Consider the following 21,543-nt stretch of genomic DNA (forward strand, 5'->3'; position numbering starts at 1 on the left):
TGAAACATGAAGGAAGAGGGACAAAACTGGGTGACCAGGGTGGGAATGGACCAGCAGAAATGGCACTTCCGGGAAGACTGATATCACGTGGGAATGCCCACACAGGCTTCAGGGCCTGCACCTAAAATGTCTAATGAAAAGGAAAGGTCTCCTGGGCCTCCAACTTTAGTCTCAGAGACAAGGGAGTGCATCCAAAGGCAGGGGTCTGACTCTGTGGTGGGTGGACCGAAGCACTATGGGACACAGTGGGGACCCAGCCACATGCTACCCTTGGCTTCATTTCCTTGGTACATTTATGGGACCTCCCCTAGCACATCCCCAGTGTCCAGCCTTTCTTTTCTAAACATTTCTGTCTTCTGCATCCACAGTTTTCCTTTCTGGCCCTTCCTCTCTGCCTAGACCCCCTCGGGTCCCTATAAAGTCTTTGCACATTCCTGGGCATGGAGGGGGTCCCCTGTATATCCTCTTGTAGGGCTTACTTGGTCAAATGGGTCATGTCTTTACCTTTAGCAGACACTGACCCTGCCTGCAGGATCGTTCCTCTTATAGAGGACTTGTGGACCTGAAGCCCCAGGACACAAGGTGACATACACAGCAAGAACACCCAAACAGTGAGATCCTGTGCCCGGATAAACAGGGAGCTCCTAGCGGCCTCCCCACAGAGCATAGCACATCTTCAGAGAGGTGTAGTCTCTTCTATTTACAGTGCCCCACAATGAACCTCTCACCCTGGGAGCCTGATTTTGGTGAATCATCTTAACCTTCCCTTTGGAGGGTGATCTGATTCTTTTCTATTCTTGATGATCAGAAAACAACACAGCAGCATGAGAGAAAATAAAAGGCCTTGGCTTCTCTTTTGGAGAGCTTGGCTTGCATCTCAGCAGCAGCAGCAGCAACAGCAGCAGCAGCAATCCAAGGGCTCACTAGAAAGACGTGATTAGCCACGGACATTGTGCTATACCTGAAGCATCCCATGAGCGCTAGCTCTCAGGGCTGTGAGCACACCTTAGCAGTTCACAGGACTGTGCCCATCATCAAGCTTAAGATGTTCTGCCCTGCCTCCCATTGCACAACAAAACTGACAAGTCACATAAAACTCTGGAACTTCAGGAATATCTCGAAGCAGTGGCATTTGTGAAATGTCTGAAGGAAAAGAAAAAAAAAAAAAAAAAAAAAGAGGATCTGGGCCTTTGGGCCAAGCAAGAAGGCATGCTGCCAAGTGACAACGTGGAGCACATGTGACCTAGCATTTGGACTGCAAGGTTCATGTCCAAGAAATCTTAGAGTTCAAGGTGGAGAGATGGACATAAGTACGTGGTTCCTTGGAACATACAGGGCCGTGTGTGTGTGTGTGTGTGTGTGTGTGTGTGTGTGTGTGCATGCTTGCATCTGGGGAGGGGTGTAGGGTCACTGTATTCAGCAAGGGAATACACCAAAGCACAGACTATTCCTTGAAGACACGAAATACAAGCATTATACAAAAACGCTCTGAAGCCCTGAGCTCTACAATGTCCAGTCCATGAGGAATGTCTTGGTACTTCAGTCAGCCCATCTGTAAAATGAGATGCTCAGCCCTGTACTAAACAAACGCTTGGTGATCAGATACCACTGCCATCATCTGGGAGAGAAACCGATAGGAAACAGAAGGGAGAAGACAAAAATCTCAACTTTTTCCTCATAGTGCTAACACTCACCCCTCATGCCCATCAGAGATCAAAAATGGTACTGGGCTGGCAGATCTAAAGCTCAGACATTTCATGGGGGTTTCTTCTGTAGAAGCAGCCATTCAGCAAAGAATCTCTCTGGATCCTAGTCTGGGTGAACTGATAGCTATGTGGTGGTTTTCTCAAACACTCGCCTTCACAAATGTGTGGCTGAAGAAGGCATGCCGGTGTGCCTGTGCGTCCCCAGAGGGACTCTCCCAATGCTGCCCTCTAACTCAGCAGAGGCTGGGACTCCAAGAGAAAGTGTTGTCTCATAGAGGAATGCAGCCTGTCACCTCTTCTCCTGTGGATCCATGAGGACTCTAGAAAACAGGTGTCATATTATGAGCAGACATTAGTCAAAGGCAACAAAATCTTACAGGTCTCCAAATTCTATCTGTGACAGATCACTTTGTTCCCCTTTCCAGAATCTAGAGGCCCAAAGTTTAGGAGAGTTCCAACTCTAGATAAAGAAGTCCTAATGTTGAGTCTGAGAAGAAACTCAAAGAATGCCTAGTTCAAATCCACCCTCTCTCAGAACATGCCCTTCGCTGCCATGGATCAACACTTCATACTGTACACCTGATTTTAGCCTGTCTGCCTCCCTCAGGTCAGCGAGCATGCCTACTGTGTATTCAGCCCTGTGCCCCAGTGCACACTGCAAGCGATGTTGTTCTGCCTGCTGTTTTCAAAGCATTGCAGGAAGTCCCCTTGACACACTCAGAAATGCTGCCTTCCCAACACCAGTGCCAGCTTATCCTGTCCACCAGAACAGAAGCCTCTACAAGCCAGTCAGGGGGGACAGCTCATTACCCATCCCGGGGCAGCTCTGACCACTGGTCTTCCTTCAGTCCTCAGCCTTATTTTAAGCATGCTTTTTCAGCTCTACCCTGGGCTCTGGCATCTACCTGGTACCTCAGCTTCTGTTCAGTACCCAAGCTTTCTTGTCCCTCCCCACTCTGGCATCTCACAGAAGACACATCCCTCAGATAGAGAACAGGGGGCCCAAGTCCAACAGTATACCCCATTTTCTCCTCTGAGATTGGAGACTCAGAGATGGGGATGGCACAATGGCTCAGGAGGTAAGAATATTGCTGTGAAAACTCACATGAGGGTCTGAGTCTGAATCTGAGCATCCTTATGAAAAGCTGGGTGTGGCCACAAACGCCAGCAATGCTAGGGCTGGGAGGAACAGACACCGGGGGATACCTGGGCTTGTGTGTGATCAACAAAAATACCAAGTGCTGTTACCTGGCTTTTAATTATAACCATTTGCCTCTATGCCTACACATATACATCACACACACACATCACACACACACACATGACAGATATACATATATACATCACAGATACACACACAACACAGACACAGAGAGAGAGAGAGAGAGAGAGCACATGCCTTTAGGAAGAAACACTGGAGGTCAATGGCAAAATATAGAAACTTTCTCTTCTAGACTATCTGTAAAGTCTTAATTTGAGCATAAATGCCATTTAATTTTTAATGGGAAAGTGTGGGCACTGAATCCTGCTCCTAGAGATATTTGCTTATTGGGGAAGGTGGGGTCAACACCTTTGTTTTGTTTAAACAGAAGGCGTTGGGTCTGTGTGCAATGGGGTAAGAGGTACAGACAGGGTTGTCCCTATGTTGCTCCCATGGTAGAAGTTCCCTGTTCTTACAGAAGCTGAATGGGACCATGGTATCCACAGCAGGCCTATCTCCAGGGCAAGCATAGCAGACTCTCACTGATCTGACCAGATGTTCTCAGCAAGGAACTAACTGACCACATTTCAGTTCTGGGTCAAATGTGGCTGAGCCTGTCTCAGATCACAGCATTGTCACAGCATTGCTATGGATCCCATTTGCTATGTGTGCTATCTGTGACACGAGGGGCACACTAAGTCACAGTGACAGCAAGTGGACCCCTCATCACTGCTCTCTGTACCCAACGTCTGCTCTTCATATTGAACCACATTGCAGCACCATGGCCCACTGATGTGTCTGATGACACCAGCAGGCCATGACACCCACCCTCCCCCACAGACATCACTGTCTATAGCACTGGACCCTAGCTCCCTAAGAGCTCTCCCTTGCTGAACAACACAATGGTCTCTCTGTGCCATGAAGTGCCCAGGTAGGGAACCCTTTAGTCTGGAAGTCCTCCTGCCTATAACAAGTTCTGAACTTGGAAAATGAAAACCGATAGGAAAGGCTGCAACAGACTGGTCACAAAGATGACTCCATGAAGAAGCCATCAACCTCCCTCAAAGCAGCCTCTGGTGGCCTTCCACATGACATCCCTTTCTTTGGGGGTGGCTATGTCTCAAATAGGGCTGAGCTGCCTCATCTCTTCTTTCCTGCCTTTCCAAACCCTGGTAAAGGACAAGCCAATGTCTAAGCTTCTCCCTTACCAGGATTCCGAGTACCCCATTCTCTGAAACGAAACACTGATCCTTAACTTGACATATGGACACTTCAGGCAAGGGGACCTGCTTCCTCTTCCAGAGTGCTACCCCTGACCTGCACAGGCTATGTCCCTCCCACTCTGAACACTCACCTCCCTCCCCACACTTTGCCCAGTTCTCTCCCAAGGCTAGGAGATGCAGGCTTCCCAAGTGGCACACCCCGCAGAGCAGCGGGAAAGTTCCAGTGCAGTTATCAGTCTCCAAGGCCCCTACAGAGAGCAGAAGGGGGAACAAGATGAAGGCAGCATTCCTCTAGAAGACAGTCCCCACCCCACCCCCGCATCTGCATAAACCTGAGAGAAAAGCATGTGGGGCATCCTGGCTCTGAGGAACTAAAGCAAGTTCAGCCCCTCGGGGCCCTTGGCAGCTGCGTTCAGACTCCCTAAGAACTTTTGCCACAGGGTTGCTGCAGCAAAAGCATGAAGGCATCATCATGTGGCAAGCTACACAATAAAAACTGACTGTGGCACCATGGGAGCCTGACAGAGACAAGCTCCATTGAGCTCCATGCGGGAGAGTCTTTCTCCTGTCCTGTGTTACCTTCATCTGAGTCTGTGGATAAGCCACAGCCTCCGGACCTGGCTGGCTCCCACCTGGCACAGCCAAAGGAGCCTGTGAGAGTCTGTTGGCCACAGCTACCAAGTCGTGGTGATATACTGGCCTCTAGTTGGTCTGTGTGCATGAAGGCCAGGAGTGCAAGCTTGTCATACCGGGTGGCGTCCCAGCCGCAGGCCACTCATTTTCTATTACGACATCTTCCCTCAGAGTCTGTCCCAGCTTTCCAAAGGACACTTGTCATTCGGGGGCCTTGTCTGCAGTCAGTGTGGGCAGGTGGAGCTGGGGGTCGCGGCGACCTTCTCACTACATTCGCTCCTGCTTCTGCATCTGCCCAGACTGCCCACTGCCGTCTGGGTGGGAAAAGGTTTCCATCTACCATTTGTTCAACATGGGAATGACTCTGGTATGGAGGCCCGAGGTCTATAGAAGCACACCAGGCAGAAGAAAACTGCCCCCTACTCCTTTTTACTTACAAGAAACCAATAGAGGACAGACACCAAGAAACAGCGATTCAACTTTTTAAAACCACCTCTGGCTCTTGGGAAAATCCTGCCCAGTGCTCCAAACTCATCGGCACTGCAGGTACAAGTCGCCCACATATGCCGTGGTGAATTTCTATGAGGTGGCTGTGGTGTCTCCAATGACCAAGCTGAGCACCCCTTCTTAACTCTGCACCAGCAGACCTTATCTCTCTAGAAGACAGATGAAAAGGTCCGAGGGAGGGTGGCTGTATCGGGATGGGAATGGCTTTTATTAATGGAGCGTTTTCTCAGACCTTAACTAAACCTCATCCACTTTTGTCAGTCAGGGCCGACAGTTGAGAGCAGTATTAAAGGAGGTAATTGCACGTATCAGTCAACAGCCTTTGTCGCTCGGCCTCCCAGAATTACAGTCAAACGGGCCCAGGAAAGCAGCGGGCTGGATTAAAGCGAAAGGGGCCTTTCTCCGGTTTCCCACACTCACCAGCTGTTCTGGGCTGTAGGCACACAAGCAGCAATAATGTCTGGGGAAACCCAGCCTCCACGGTCTGGGCTCCTTCCCCCTTCTGCTTCCACTCCACCTTGAGAGTGATTTATCTTTGACTTTAAAGAGGAGCATTTTCAAAAAAGCCTTCTATCTCCCCGTAGCAACTAAGCGATTCACTCTGTATGAATTTTTCTCCCATTAAAGTGTGTGAATACACATAAACCTGAGCCTTCCGTCAGTTCTCAGACTCACGGTAAACCAACCAGCCCAGAACCTTTGAAGTCACTTGGTTACAGGGCCTGTTGGTTGCTTGAGTAAACACCACGAGGGACACCGGCACGTTTTATATGCCTGTGTCTGTAAATTGTCCTGGCTTCACTCAGATGAAGTCAGTCTAGGGCTCTGAAGTCCACCACAGCTACAGGTGCTGAGTTAAAATGGGTGGGGGTAGGGGAGAGGCAGAGAAGTCTGGGTACTTGACACGAATTTTCCTCCTAGGCACGTGATTATTACCCAATCCCTGATGATCCAAATTCCAATATCAAACTTATTCCCCTTCTCTGGACTGTAAGAGAAGGCTACAGTAGCAGGTGTGGCCTTCAAGGAAGAGCTGCTTCAGGACTAGGCTGGTGTGTATGTAAGGACAAAGGGGACTGTCCTAGAGATGGACTGATGCCTAGGAGAGAGATATCAGAAAACATCAGGCCAGAGCCCTTCCTGGGGGTCATAGTGAAACCCAGGCAAGGGTAAATTTAGCCAGCATTACATGGCTCTGAGACACCAATGCTGAAGACCACAGGAAAGTTGTTGGTTAATAAGCTAGGTCTCTAAAAACTAGATATGTCATTGTGCATGAGAGCAGCCAAGGGCAAGCCATGGTGGGACAACAATCTTCCATCTCAGAGGTGGGGAAGCTGAGGTTCTCACATGATAGGAAACTTGGCTGAGTTAGAGTAGCCTGTAAGCAACACACACAAGACTCAAACTCAGCCAGCTCCCTCAAAGCCATCTCAGTCTGGGCAGGATCTTGATTTTGGACACCAGGGGTACAAGGAGCGCATGAGGGGCAGGCGCAGGATCTTCCCGTGGCATGGGATGATCACAGATCCTGGTGGCTGTCAGAAGACAGAGTAGGGGGTCATGGGATGAAGTGATCCTAGATGAGTTCACACCGTACCTATCAAGTTGCAGCCAGTGGCTCTGTCAATCAGCGGGACAGAATTAATATGATTCAAAACTCACACACACACACACAAATCACAAAATTGTGTGAAGTGGCAGGAAGCGTCTCTTTCTGCTGCCCCGTTCTCCTCACTGGCAAATGCTGCATGGTCTCCTGGTACCTAAATATGTACAAGAGAGGAAACACTGTTAAAGCCTAGTGTGCCCTCTTTAAACACAAACAGAGCCAGCTAAGCATGTTTTCTACACTTTGATTTTTTTAAAATTATGAATCTTTGACTTTCATAGCGATATCTTTAAAAGTGTCTCTCATCCCGAAGTGTAGCTACTTAGAGCTTTGTCGTTCCGCTGCCTGTTCAGTGGGTAGATCCTCTGCGACATGCAAATACCTCACCACAGACAAAGCTTCAGTGGTGCCCTTGGTGTGGGTCAGCTCACACTTCTGAGAATTCACATGCCCCGGGCCTCGCTAAGCCCACGACAGGCACCTTTCCTTTAGAGAGGTATCAGCAGATTTGTCTCTACAGAAGTCATCCCAGGTGGGTGAGAGCAGCTACCAGGGCCAATGTGATGGGGAAATGGAATCGCACACTAACGACAATTGACATCTTTCCTGAACATGACAGCCTGTTCTCTTGCTCTCTACACAGCCTGTCCATACCTTTTGCTTGCTTGTTACAGGGCCTACAACTTGTTAAACTGGCTGGTAGAGTTCTTTGTGACACAGAAACACACTCTTGGCCAGAGACATGACTTGCAGTATTTCTCCTGTCTCCCCAGCATGGTGGCACCAGCCCAATGCTGAGCCCCAAGCCCGGGCACCTAAACCCCCTGGATCCTACTTAGCTGCAATCTGGCTTCATCTAGCCAGGTTCAAAAGTAAGTAGTCTGGGTGATATACGTCAATTTAACTAACCTGGATACTGCAAGCATCCTACCACCAGGAAGATCATATCACGCACTCGCACGCGCGAGCGCACACACACACACACACACACACACACAAATCAGTAATACAGGGAAATGTTATTGATGCTTCCTGATATTAAAGAGAACATACTCTATTACCACAATGGCATGGGGTGTGTCCCTGGACTGAGATGAACCAAATTTTGCTAACTCAGGATGTCAAGAGCTCCAGCCCTCTGACTCCTTACTTCCAAACAGCCACCAAAGAAAGCAATATTAAGCTGTCTTTAACTGTGAGCCAAAGACTGGCTTCCATGTGGCTAGACATACACAGGCAGAATCAGAGAGTTTGTTATAGGTGTGTAGCACATGTGTGTATATTTGTGAGAATATATGTCTGTATATGTATGTTTATGACTGTATATGTGCATGCATACAGATATGTGTGTGTGTGTGTGTGTGCTGCTTGGTTGATTTTTGTCAAGTTTCCTCAAATATAGACATATCCAGTAAGAGTGAATCGTAATTGAGAAAATGGCTCCATAAGATTGGCCTGTAGGCAAGTCTGTGGGGTATTTTCTTGATTAATGATTGACCCCTGGGCGGGTACTCTTAAGTTATAATAAAAAAGCAGGCTGAGCAAGCCATGGGAAAAAAGCCAGCACGCAGCATTGCTCTGTAGTCTCTGCCTCAGTGTCTGCCTCTAGGTTCCTACCAACTTCCCCTCATGAAAGACTGTGCGTTGTAAGGGAAAATTAACCCTTTCCTCCTCAGGCTGCTTTTGGTCAAGTTTTTTATCATAGCAATAGAAATGTAACTAATACAGTGTTCATGTGTTTGTGCATATGACTATACGTTTGTGAATATGTGTGTGTGTGTGTGTGTGTGTGTGTGTGTGTGTGTGTGTGTGTAAATGTCCATGTGTACTTTTGTGCTAAGGAGCTCTGAAGCCAGGATCCTTTCCTCTGAGAAATGACATGCCAGGACAGGTAAAACAAAGCCCTCACTCTAGTTTCTAAAGCAACCAAAGCCATCATACACTCAAACACAAATCAAATTGGGAATATTTAGCACTAGTGATGTAGATGGTGACTACTGTCTAGTTTTAGTCCTTTTGTGTTTGAGGGGGGCATGGAGATCTGTGTGTGTCTTTGGGCTGTGGGTGAGACACAGAGCCTTGCATATTCTGGGCATGAGCTCCATCGCCAAGCTATGTCCCCAGGCCTCAATCTTTATAACCACTATTCTTTATAACTAACATACAGTTTAAATCTAGTAAAAATTTAGAGATTACTATCAATCTAGTCATCCAAGGGTCCTGCAATTCTCTTTAGCAGCACCACTTTCTGTGCCGTGCCGTGGCAGGAGGCTGTGTATGCAGCCTGAGTGTTAGGTAGCATTTCCCCGCGATCTCTAAGCCCTGGCTTGCTAATATCCCTTTAGTTCTTCCACTGAAGTGTGCTTCCCACCCAGGACTTCCATCTGCCCTGCAGCCCCATGCAGTTAACCCTGAGCTCCCTTTGGCCTCTTTCTTCTGCTTCTTCCTCTGCACTGGGTAGCTGTGACCCAGACCTAAAAATAGTTCCATCTTCAACCTACTGTGCCTTTCATCCACGGTGCTGGGCCTCTCCCTCCTCAAATGAAGGTTAGGGGGAAATCTCGCTTTACCAAATTTAATAATGACAATATAAATGGTCTTTCTGAGCTGGCAAGATAGGTTCAAGATTCAAGAGAGAGAATAATAAATGGTAGCCTTATGCTGAGCAATGGACTAAATGCTTAGAATGCATGACCAGTTAATAACCTTTGAAACACGCTGGGTTTTGTGTCATGCTACCAAAATTGAAGTTTCAACATCTGTTCCCACAACCACATACTCTTTCCAAGAAACACGAGCTAATGGGATGCTGTCCACCACAACACAGAGCCCAATATTAAGAGTTAGGATGACAAACCACGGGAAGATGATGAGCCCCAAGCCTCTCTGTCACTGTGCAACGAACGGTCTCACCAAGGTCAGTAGGCTGGGAAGGGATGTTCTGAAATGTTATTATGTGAAAAACTCCAGCAGAGGTGTGAGCGATGTGTTTGTGAGATTATGCTTTCTGGGCCATGGTTGTTTGGAAGAGAGTGGCTCCTATAAGCTCCTATGTTTGAATACTTGATTCCCAGTTGATGGAACTATTTGGGAAGGATAAGAGAGTATGGTCTTGTTGGAGGAGGTGTGTACACTGGGTAGGCTTTGAAGTTTCAAAAGCCCATGCTGTTCTCTCTCCCCTCTCTCTCTCTCTCTCTCTCTTTCTCTCTCTCTCTCTCTCTCCACCCTCCTCTCCCCCCACCTCTGTCTGTGTGTGTGTATGTTTCTTTGTATTTCTGTCTCCTGCCTGTAGATCAGATGTAAGCTCTCAGCCACTTGCTCCAGCACCATGCCTGCCTACTGCCATTCTCCTCACCATAATGGTGCATAGACTTTATCTGGAACTATGAGCACCTAAATGAGATGCTTTCTTTTGTAAGTTGCATGGTCGTGGTAGTTTTTAAAACATTAGAAAAGTAACTAAGACATGGGAACCTTGTTACTAATTTTTAAAATAACCATTCTATTGAGATAACATAATATCTCAATAATTCTATTGAAGTAATAATACACATACAAAATCTCCCAAGGACAAGAAGTGTTCAGTATTTTTAGCAAATGAATAAACTAACGAGACAGTAAGAAAAGCTTGTGTTGTGTGAACTTCCCAGGAGAGATAACCAAGCTTTTACTTACCCTAGATAAGGAGGCAATGACTGAACAGAGAGATGGCTACCCAGGGCTAACTTGAGAACCGATGAGTCCAACAGAGGTTAGTAACCTTCAGGAGCATGGGCAACTGGCTAAGGTATCTTTTCCCAACAACTGTTAACTGCTTCTATGCGGCCAGGCAGGAGCTGAGGCTATTTTGGGTAATCACTGGAGCTGAGAGCTCAAGGAAGCAGTGGTCATGCCATGCCTGCAAGACAAGTGTTCTACAGGACCATGAAAGAGGAATAGAATACATCTCAGTGACAGAGAGGCAAGAATCCCATGTCCAACCACAGTACAAAGAAGAGGAGGAGGAGGAGGAGGAAAAGCAGGAAGCCTGTTACTATCTCAGAGAAGCATGTTCTCTGATTTTATTTTGACATCCTATGACTACCCAGCATGGGTGAGTAATAAGCCAGACACCCTTGTATTCTACACAGCACAGCTTTGCAAAGCATCCTCTTTAACCATTAGGAATTAACACTGTGAGAACCCCCTTAAGGGACCCAGGGAGAAGAGTCATCACGAAAAATATTACCAAAACTTGAAATGAGTAGGCTTCGGAGATAATGGAATGTCAAGTACAACCATCATCACTTGAAACACTGTTGAGATGATTCAGTTTATGTAACCACATAACAAGGGAACAAAGTAGCAAAGACAGCCTCCGTGAGAACACCTTTGCCCAAGGTGTCCACAGTGTGCAGAAAACATCAGCAGGGAAGTGGGTTGGAAGCCTGGCTTCCCAGTTTCTACCTGGTATGAATTCGCTATTAGGTTGTGATAATAGGAAGTACTAAGATGCCTGGTCTCGCAGATTGCAGGGAGGCAAGTGGATGCTGAGATTTGAACAGGCCAAGCATCCAACACATGGGATCAATACCATGGCACACCCAGGATGCTGGGGCCACACTGCCTTCTCGATGTCTATTCCATCCTTCTCAGCTGTGAGAAAGACCCAGACTGAATCATTGGAAAGCCTGTGATCCTCTTGCTCTCTTCTCCAAAGACTCCTGTAGCTTGTTGCCTGACGGGTTTCCCTAGCAAGTTATCTATGCGTCCTGAATTCCTAACCTCTCTTATGTGCACACAGGTCCCAAATACACAACCCTGGTCTCAGGAATGTGTAGCTCAAAAGCTGGGCCTTCAGCCTATAGCCCAGCAAGATGATTTGATTTTTAAAATATTGGCTGTCCTGGAACTCACTTTGTAGACCAGGCTGGCCTCAAACTCAGAAATCCACCTGCCCCTGCCTCCCGAGTGCTGGGATTAAAGGTGTGAGCCACTTCTGTACTCCAGTAAGAACTAATGAAACTAGCCCTGAGTTGGCCTCCTCGGCTTCCATTTCCCACCCTGGGAGTTTCTATGTTTTTGACAAAGAATTTGGAGGACTGTAAGTACATTATTTCCTCCTTCCCTTTCTTTTCTCAACACCCTCTCATATATTCATCCTTGCTCTCTTTCAAATCCAGGGCCTCGTTTTGTTGTTATGCTGTTACATGTATATGTGCATGTGAACGTGCATTCTAAACGTGTGTGTGTGTGTGTGTGTGTGTGTGTGTGTGTGTGTGTGTGTGTACGCATGTGTACATCCTTAAATACATAAATACAACCTCCTCAGTCTGGATAATGTTGTTGTATATATGTTTACAGGGCTTGTCTTTGGTCTTGGGTAACCAATCGGTGAGCTCTCTCCTGGTGAAGACTATGTCTCCCCCTCTCAGCACTCCTTAGTTTCTACAGTTTTTTGTTCAGACTCCCTGGGCTCCCCCACGCACCTTAGCGTGCCTACTGGTAACAGTGTCATCCTTGCTCAGCTCGTGTTTAGGCGTCTCTGGTGGAGACACTTTATATTCACCCACCCAGTTTCACCAGCCAGGGAAGCCTGCAGACGGACATACTCCATTCTCAGGCCCAGTTCATCCTGCGTCTTTCCCTGTGCAGAACTGAAATGTAGCTAATGGAGCTATGTGATTAATTCCTAGAACAAAGGCTATGCCAAGTGGAAGGCCAGGGTGATCGAGAAAACCTCTAGGGAGACTTGCATACAACACGAGGCTCCTCATTCCACCACACGGACGCATCCAGTACCTGAGAGCAGTACTTCTGTGTAAGGTTTCTGGGCCCATTATTTCCCTCGGGCTGAAGCCCTGCAAGCAGATACCTGCCATTGTGCCAGCTCCTTTGTACCTTCCCGTCACCCATCTCCAATTATATAAATGTGTGTGACGACAGCATTTGGCTATGTGGATGCATTACAGGAAAATAAAGGTTAACTCTGAGAGTCAGTTTTCTGACAAAACCAGACTAAAGTTCCCATGGATATACAAAATAGAGTAGTGCCTCTGGCTGTCTCCTTACATTGTTTCATTAAACAGAACATATCAATTTAGTAGAAGCAAACTTGGACGCTGTAGACGGCTGAGGAAAATTCCTCTGTAGCGTGGTGACAGGGTTTCCCACCGTCCTTCTCTTTCTGATGAAATTAACTCCCCACGGTTGGTCAGCAGGGTGATCTTATTTTAGCCAATCAGCTTGGAGCTGCAGTTGACCTCACAAAAGGCTAGAAAAGTATGTGCAGTCATAGCAACCGCAGCTCAGCACACGTCAGTCCTGGACCCTTCCCCTAATGACAGACAACGGCTGGCTTCTTCGATGATTAAACTTTTCCCCTGTGATCCTTCTTGAATACATTAGCCAAGCAAGTCTGATAAATTTGTTTATCCCAAGACAATCATTAGGAAATTACCTGCGAAAGTAATCCTCAACGGAGCAGTGCGTGAAGAGAGAGCCATATGGCGCTAAGAACCGGATGAGCAGTGAAACCTTTCTCTGCATTCCAACGGGTCAGGCAGGGTTTCCCCTTCAGCTTTATTATTTTGAACAGAAAGCACAAAAATCTCAGGAGCCCAGAGGCCACTCCATTCCACAAGAGTGAAAGCATTCTTCTGTAAGCACTCGTGGCCCTCAACCCACACTGCATGCACACCTACTGTGTGCTGGGCCTGGGGATCAGTGTCTTATCCTGCCCTGTGGTCTTCTGGGAGGAGGCAGATGTGTTAACAAATGATTGCAGCTGACCATCAGGTGTGAGATGCAGAAAACAGGAAAACAAATGCAGAATCCCAAAAGGCTTTGGCGTGGTAGCATTTAGATTTGAAAAGAAAAAAAAAAAAAAGGTCTGTCCAAGGAGAGAGTCTATGAAAATGTGTAGCATCAGAGAAATGGTGGGGTCAGGAGGGGTGGGCACATTATGGCCTCAAGAAGACCAAGATGGAGAGGAGAGGAGGAGGAGGAGGAGCCAGTCTAGAAGCTGCTTTGCATAGTGACTTAAAACAACAACATATCATGCTCCTTACTTGAAGAAGAGAGCAGCCCAGTGCCTGCTGCTGACTTGGGCCACATCGCCCAGTCACCAATCCACCATAAGCAGGGAAGGTTAGCGAGACTGAGCAGGGGCCCCACAACTGGAACTTTAAAATGAAAGAAGGCATTTATAGAAGTTGGTGGTGCAGATGTGATGGCCCAGATGTAGGCATGACCTTGCTGACCCTGCAGGCTTTACAGAAACTGACGCTAGAGATACTTCATGAAAAGCAGGGGTTGACCAGCAGCCAGGAACATGTGAGAGCAGATGGTGGCTCTAGGGGTGGTCACACCATTGGACCCAGGCCACATTAAGGCACGATTCACCTCAGACTGGAGGAGCATAGGGGCCCACGCCAAAGCCTGCCATTACATTCTGCAAAGAAGGGTGGACACTCCAGACTCTACTCATGCCAAGGAGCCCATATCGGCAGACCCTCTTAACACATTGGCACTGCTAACAAAAGACTGCCATCCTATCACCTTGCTGCAAGGATGCCTCCCAACCGAGCTGGTCACAAAGATAAGTGGTAAATATTTTCCAATTTTTCAACAGTACAGACTAGCTTTTAAATTAAAATTTTATCTCCTTTAATGATAGAAATTGTAACCAATTTTTTAGTAAAAGCAGTGTCTCTCTGCTGACAATTGCACAGAGAAATGAGTGTGAGCATCACAGGTACTGACTAAGCACCTGTCTATGCTCGACCTCAGGCTGAGCCCTGCACACAAGAAGGCCTCTTCATTAATTTATGCTTTGATAGCTTCATACCTGTGAATGACGGCATCTAATCCCAGCTGCACACCCAGTACCAATGAGAAAGCAGCCATGGAGGCACATATCTGAACAAGAAACGCTGCTGGGCTGGAGAGCTGACTCAGCAGTTAAGAGCACGGGTTGCCCTTGCTGAGAACCTGGGTTCAATTCCCAGTATCCGCAGGGTGGCTCACTACCATAGCAACTCCAGTTCCAGCGGATCTGAATCCCTCGAAGTTTAAAAAAATAGAAGGTGCTGTTATCTCCTCATTTGACAGAGGGAAGCTGGGGCTGGAGAAGCCCTGGAGTCCTAGCGCTTAGGTGATAGAGGCAAAGCTGAGCCCATCCTTAGCCACAGTGGGAGTTTGAGGACAGTTTGGGTTACAAGAGAATCTGATCTCAAAAATTCCCAAAGCGTAAGTCAATAAATAAATAAAATTAGGAGTGAAATGAGAGGAAAGGAAGGAGATGAGGGGAAACTCAATCTTCTCAAAATTCTAGAAGCTTTGTCAGCACTAAAGCCAAAAGCATATTCTGTGTGGTGGCCACAATCCAAGCGCCTGCATGCCAGACACTGAAAACCAAGAGAAGTAACAGCAGGGATCTCAAGGAGACACACACTCATGGACAGTCACGGCTGAGACAGGTAACATGTGCCTTCAGAGAATGTGGCAAATGGACACTGGCAGAGGAGGCAGATGTGTATGTGGGGCACATCTCAGTGAGCTACAGCCCCGTCGGACCTAAGGCCTGGCCTTCAACCAGATCCCAGTGCATACGAATCAGCAGAGGTGTAGTCTCCCTAAGACAGTGTCCAGGTGAGGCCATGGAGCCTGGACTTCAGGGGCATATCTAAACTCAGGTAGCTGCTCTATGACCACAGGGATTGGAACCCAGGTCTGCGTAATTCTGGCTGCTTTGCATTGCAGGAACATTACAGCAATATACCATAGTCACATTAATATCAGTGTTTAACCTGGGTAATCAACCTTCATTCAGAAGCCAGTGTCACAGGGCAGGATATACGTCTCTAAATGTTTCTTCCTCGTTGTTTCTCAAGAAAATCCAGAGGCAACTATTTCCAGAAGATGGAAACAGAGACTCCTTCCTAATTCCAAAGAACTTGTGTTTTACTTCTCAAAAACATGGACACACTTTTGTTTAGATTTTTCTCTCTCCAGACCTGGAGATCTCTCTCTCTCTCTCTCTCTCTCTCTCTCTCTCTCACACACACACACACACACACAGAGAGAGAGAGAGATACCTCCCTTCTCCTCTCTCCCCACTCTTTCTCCAAAGGTATTCTCTACCTATCCTTTTTCCCCCTGAAATCCACTTTAGAGCAATCAGTCTCAATCTTGTCTCTTCAAAGATAAAATTCTGCAAAGACTCTGCATGCCGGCTTAGAGGATGTTTAAAACTCAAGCAGGGGAGACCCAAAGGCCCATTATCAGAAGAAGAAGGCTGGCCTCTTCACCCAGAGCAGCATGAACTGGGAGGAGCACAAAAGGCCCAGACACTAGCTCCTTTCCATTTCCTTCTCCATCCACATTAGCTAGCCAGCAGGGTGAATCCACCTGAGCAGGGAGTCTGCCTGAGTAACAGGGGTGCATGCTGTCATCTAGCTGGTCTGTCTAGAATGCTCCACACAAAACAGCACCAGACCTAGGACGGGAGAGCCCCCACATGGGTATAGATACTTGCTAAAGTAAGGAGACTTTGATTTCACTGCAGGATCCATTTATTTATTTATTTATTTATTTATTTATTTATTTATTTATTTTTATTTAGGAGTAAGCCAAAGACTTAAGCAAAGGCATTGACCATCTGCCCAAAGGATAAACAACCTAAGGTGGTCAGGTCTAAGAAGGTTACCAGTTCTAATGGTGAGCTAGAGAGCAAACCAACAGCTTGGGCAGAAAGACAACAGACCAGTGGCATCTCTTGAGCAACTTCCTGTCATTTCTAAGTACCTAGCCTCCAAGTTTTCATCTAAACTATACCAATGGTTCTGTTCCCCTCCTCAAGAACCTACCAGGGCTCCTTATTGTCTCCGGTTGTTACAGTGACCACGAGTCCTGGCTTGGTCAGGCTGTCCAGCTTGCAACTGTTATGGAATCTCTGCTTACTCTCTACAGTTCTCCACTTGGCTGGTCACCGCATCTCACCTTGACATTCTCTTATGCTTAGACAATCTTCAGAAGGGTCTTGTTAATTCCAGCGGTTCAAGGAGAAAGACCACTGACCCAAATCATCATGACCAAATTCATTAAAGCAAGCAATCAAAGCAAGCTTTTTTATTCCTGTAGCCCCTCCCCCTGCGGAGGGGTTTCAGAGCTCAGCGTTGGACATGAGGACCTTCAGAGACAAAGACATGATGCAAAGTGGTCATAGCAAGGTAGTTACAGCAATAGGTAGTCATGGCAACTTTCTAAACAAAGGCAGGGTTGCAAGATGGTTATGAACAAAAGCATAGTTGCCTTTGCTGGGACAGGCCGTGTGGAGCCATTGGTAGCTAAGATTAAGCACAGCCCAATCCTTGAGAAACGGGTTTATTTTTTGGGTTTCTTTCTTTCTTTCTTTTCTTTCCTTCCTTCCTTCCTTCCTTCCTCTCTCTCTCTCTCTCTCTCTCTCTCTCTCTCTCTCTCTCTCTCTCTCTTTTTGTTTTTTGTTTTTTGTTTTTTGAGACAGGGTTTCTCTGTGTAGCCCTGGCTGTCCTGGAACTCACTCTGTAGACCAGGCTGGCCTCGAACTCAGAAACCCTCCTGCCTCTGCCTCCCAAGTGCTGGGATTAAAGGCATGTACCACCACTGCCCGGAGAGAAATGGATTGAATCATAAACAGGAATGACCCTAATATGTCTTTGCTCTAAAAAGGTTTTCAAGCCTAAGATGGAGGCAGGATGGCTCATCTTACTGGCTATAACTCTGTTAGTGTAGTTATCTCTCCAACCTGAGCAGAATAATAATTATGTAGCAAACCGTCTAGCAAGCTGCCTCTTTGTTCAGTTCCATATTCTAATAATCACAACCTAGATGTTAGAGCTGTGAAGGCAAGCTCAGCTATCTATCCCAATGGTGTCACTTGCCATCTTTGTGTGGTTATTGGCAATAATATGTTTTCTCCCATCTTTCTTATACAAAAACACAGTAGTAATTCACCAGATTTGAGCAGGAAGATCTGGGCACTTGACTCACACCATGCTGAGTAATAGTGAAATCATCATTGCTACCACTGTTGGTCTCTAGGCACAGCATTCTGACAGCCAATCTACCCTATAGAGCATGTCCTCCTCTGTCGGACAGATACTCAGAGAGCCATAACCACATTCTAGGGACACTTCTGACGCTAGTAATGCCTTAGAGAGCAGAGCTTGAGATGGGGATTCATAAGCAAGTATGAATAAAGCAAAACAAGTTGTAGTGAGAAGAGAGATGCTGAGCAAGATGCGATCTCGGCTCAAATAAACTTCCACCTCATCCCATGGGGGAAGCTCTGGTACCCAGAGTGTATCACAGGAAGCAATAAGGCTCTACTAGTGTATGACAACTATAAGGACCCATGGGATGTCCAGGATGCCAGACAGCCCAGGAAGACTCTGGAGTCCTGAAAACTTTCTATGTGTAGTCACAGCCTCTCTAAACCACAGTTCCTTTATTGCCAAGATGGAAGCCACAATACTCACCTCGGTGGTTAGGAGAAGTTCAATTATATTTCTGAATCCTACAGTAAATGGCCCCTATGTCTCACCCATGATTCAGGTGACTCTAGATATGTTGTGGATAGCAACTATATTCTTATGTTTTGCCAGTGTGGCTCTCTCAGCCCAGACAGGTGTCTCACATGCACACGTGTCCTCATGTGCACACAGGCACACACATACATGTACATATGTACCCTTGCTTCAACCTCCTTTCATCCTAACTACATGTCCCTTTCTTTCCACTTTTTACTTCCAAGTCCTGGGTCATATTTCCCTCTTCCATTATCTTCCTCGGTCTCAATGCTGTTTGCTCATCTCTGAAAACTTTTTCATCACACAGCTCCACATACCTCACCATTTAATTGATGGGTTATGTTTTGTTTTTAAGATAGGATTGCATGCATTTCTAGCGGACCTTAAACTCACAGGAATCCACCTGTCTCAGCCTTCTCAAACTGAGATTTGTTACAAGCATGTGCTGCCACACCCAACTCATTTAATTGATTTCTAATTGTTGATGTTTGCTTGTTTAGTGGTCCTTGATCACCTGCTCCTCCACGGGATTCTGAGAGTCCAGGCTCCTGCATAGGACCATGTGCATCCTTCTGTTTTAATTAACGAGTGTTTTCTGATCAGGATAATGAAGGACTTTGGTTGACCATTTCAATTCTCGGGACTCTCAAAGCCAGCAAAATCCTTCCCTGGAGTCCAGAGGTGCTCAGCTGACAACCCAGGCCAACCGTGCATGTAAAATGAATGATAATGGCTTCCCCTGCCATTTAGGTCACAGATGAATCTTAGGTGAGACTCTTCTATTGGGCTCTCACAGTTTCTGAAAATTGGCACCCTAGGAGGTGCAAAGTGAACTCCCTGTGCAGCTCTGATTACCAACACAGTTTATGCATGCATTAGGAGACAGCTACAGGGCCGGCAGCCTCGTGCATGCAGAAATCGCTTGTTAAATTGAGCCTTAAGTATTTAGCAAGTGCATTGCAGCCTAATTTATGCAATAAGTATACATATATATGTATGTATGTGTGTGTATATATATATATATATATGTATGTATATATATGTGTGTGTGTGTATAGGAAAGTTGATGCAAGTTAAATTTGATGGGGGAAAGGTCACATTGTACTTGAAATTCCCTTGGAGCCATCTCTACCTGACAGTATCATACTAAAATTTTCCTCAGAAATATTACTCATGGTTTAACCAGGTTTAAGGCAGAGTTTTTAGTTGTGTTTTTCTTTTCCTTTAAATCAACCTGTATTTTCTCTCAGGTTTTTGGAAAAATAAAATTTCACACCTACTGTGAATCAATACTATACTGTTTTTGGCATTTTTGTCATTCAAATAAGCTACTTCATTGATAACTACCCAGTTCTACAGCATAGATTTTTCTCTCTCTTTTTTTTTTTTTTGTAAGAAAATAGAAATTTGGAGAGATCAAATCCCTTAGCTACCCTGTGTCTCAGACCTGAGGCTAAAGTAGCTTGAACAACAGAAGTAAATTTTCTCAGAGCTGTGGATAGGAGCCCAGGGTCATGGATTCTTCTGGAAGCTTCTTTTTGAGCTTGCAGATGTCCAACAACAACTACAGTCTACATGACTGTAGCCCTTTAAATCCATTTGCTGAAAACCTAACCCCCAGTGGGATGGTGTTTGGAAAGAGGACTCTTGGGAAGTGATTTGGTTTAGATGAGGTAGTGAAGTTGGGGTGGCTGTGATTGGATTAGTGACCTTTAAAAACAGGAAGACATGCAAATGTACTCGGATATGCCCTCTACACACACACAGACACACACATACACACATACACACTTACACACGCACACATATACACACATACACACACATACATATCCAACACACACACATATACACATGCATACATACACATATATACACATACATACACATGCACACACATATATACACATACACATACATGCACATATACATACATACACACACATATATATATATACACATACACACATATACATGCACAAATACATACACACACACACACACACATGCGCGCGCACTATTCCACATAAGGACAAAACCAAGAAGGCACATCCCAAGAATCAACACATGCTGGTTTCTCAGCTTCTCAACCTCTCAGAACTAGACTAAATACAATATTTGTTGTTGAAGCTGCCACTGTAGCATCCTTAAGCAGCCTGAGTCCAGATCTCTCTTCACCTGTGTCAACAAAACTGCCCACATCTATGTTCTGTCCTTACAGGGACAGCAGTCGCAGCAGATTGGGACTGTCCCAAGCCTAGGCTGCTGTTAGTATGGCAGCGAAAGCTTCCTGATACTGCTACCTTCTGAGATACTCCAGGTGGGCTTCCCATTCATCAAAGATAATTGATAAACTATCCAACATGCTTCAGTCTCTAACTGGTGGATGAGTGAACACTCAAGACCAGAGTCTATTCCTCTGCACCCATCTTTCTATATCTGTTCATGGGCATTTGTGAAGTTATTTTAAGAGTAAGATATTACATAAATTCAGGGTTTCATTTGCATTTCTAAGCCCCTACCTCCTGCAACACAATATGCCTCATACCTGCCATTCACATCTGTGTACATGGACACACAGATACACAGACACACACACAGCATCTTGCCTCTCACAAAATTGTCTACGGAAAATAGGATTTAGAAAGAAAATTTAAAGCAGACAGCTGGATGGACCATTCATATTCAAGATCTGTGAAATTTCATCATAGGGCAATAACAAAAACAATAGCCAGATAACATCTACTAGCAAAACTGGGCATGGCTGCTTGTCCCTGTGACCCCAACAGGAGGGGACAGGAGTAGGTGGATCCCATATCCTGTGAGCTCACTGACCAGCTAGTAAAGCCAAAAAGGGTTGCTGGTTCAGTGACAAACTGTCTCAACACAACAAGGCAGAGATAGAGAGAGGAAGACACCCAGCACATATATGTAACACACACGTGCCACGCCACTATATAAACACAACACCCTCATAACACACACACAACACAACACACATTCATAACACATACACACAACACAACACACTCTAATTTTTAAAATTCCCTAACAGCTAAGTCACTCAAGGCAACAAGGCAGAGATGGAGAGAGGAAGACACCCAACATACCA

At 46.2% G+C, this 21,543-nt stretch overlaps 1 long non-coding RNA gene across 1 annotated transcript in view; it reads right to left on the reverse strand.

Annotated features, from left to right (window-relative positions):
- Positions 1 to 1,330: 1,330 nt before the first annotated feature.
- LOC110291962 (uncharacterized) overlaps positions 1,331 to 21,543 on the reverse strand; it is a 39,119-nt gene continuing 18,906 nt past the window's right edge. Inside the window, exons 3-5 of the long non-coding RNA XR_002377620.2 lie at positions 6,871 to 7,036; positions 4,262 to 4,378; positions 1,331 to 2,026 (exon numbers count right to left, since the gene is read on the reverse strand). This is a non-coding gene — a long non-coding RNA (uncharacterized LOC110291962). The remainder of the gene's footprint in view (positions 2,027 to 4,261; positions 4,379 to 6,870; positions 7,037 to 21,543) is intronic.

The sequence above is a fragment of the Mus caroli genome, unplaced genomic scaffold, assembly GCF_978045245.1.
Source record: "Mus caroli unplaced genomic scaffold, Mus_caroli_1 scaffold_3, whole genome shotgun sequence".
In the NCBI taxonomy this organism is placed as follows: domain Eukaryota; kingdom Metazoa; phylum Chordata; class Mammalia; order Rodentia; family Muridae; genus Mus; species Mus caroli.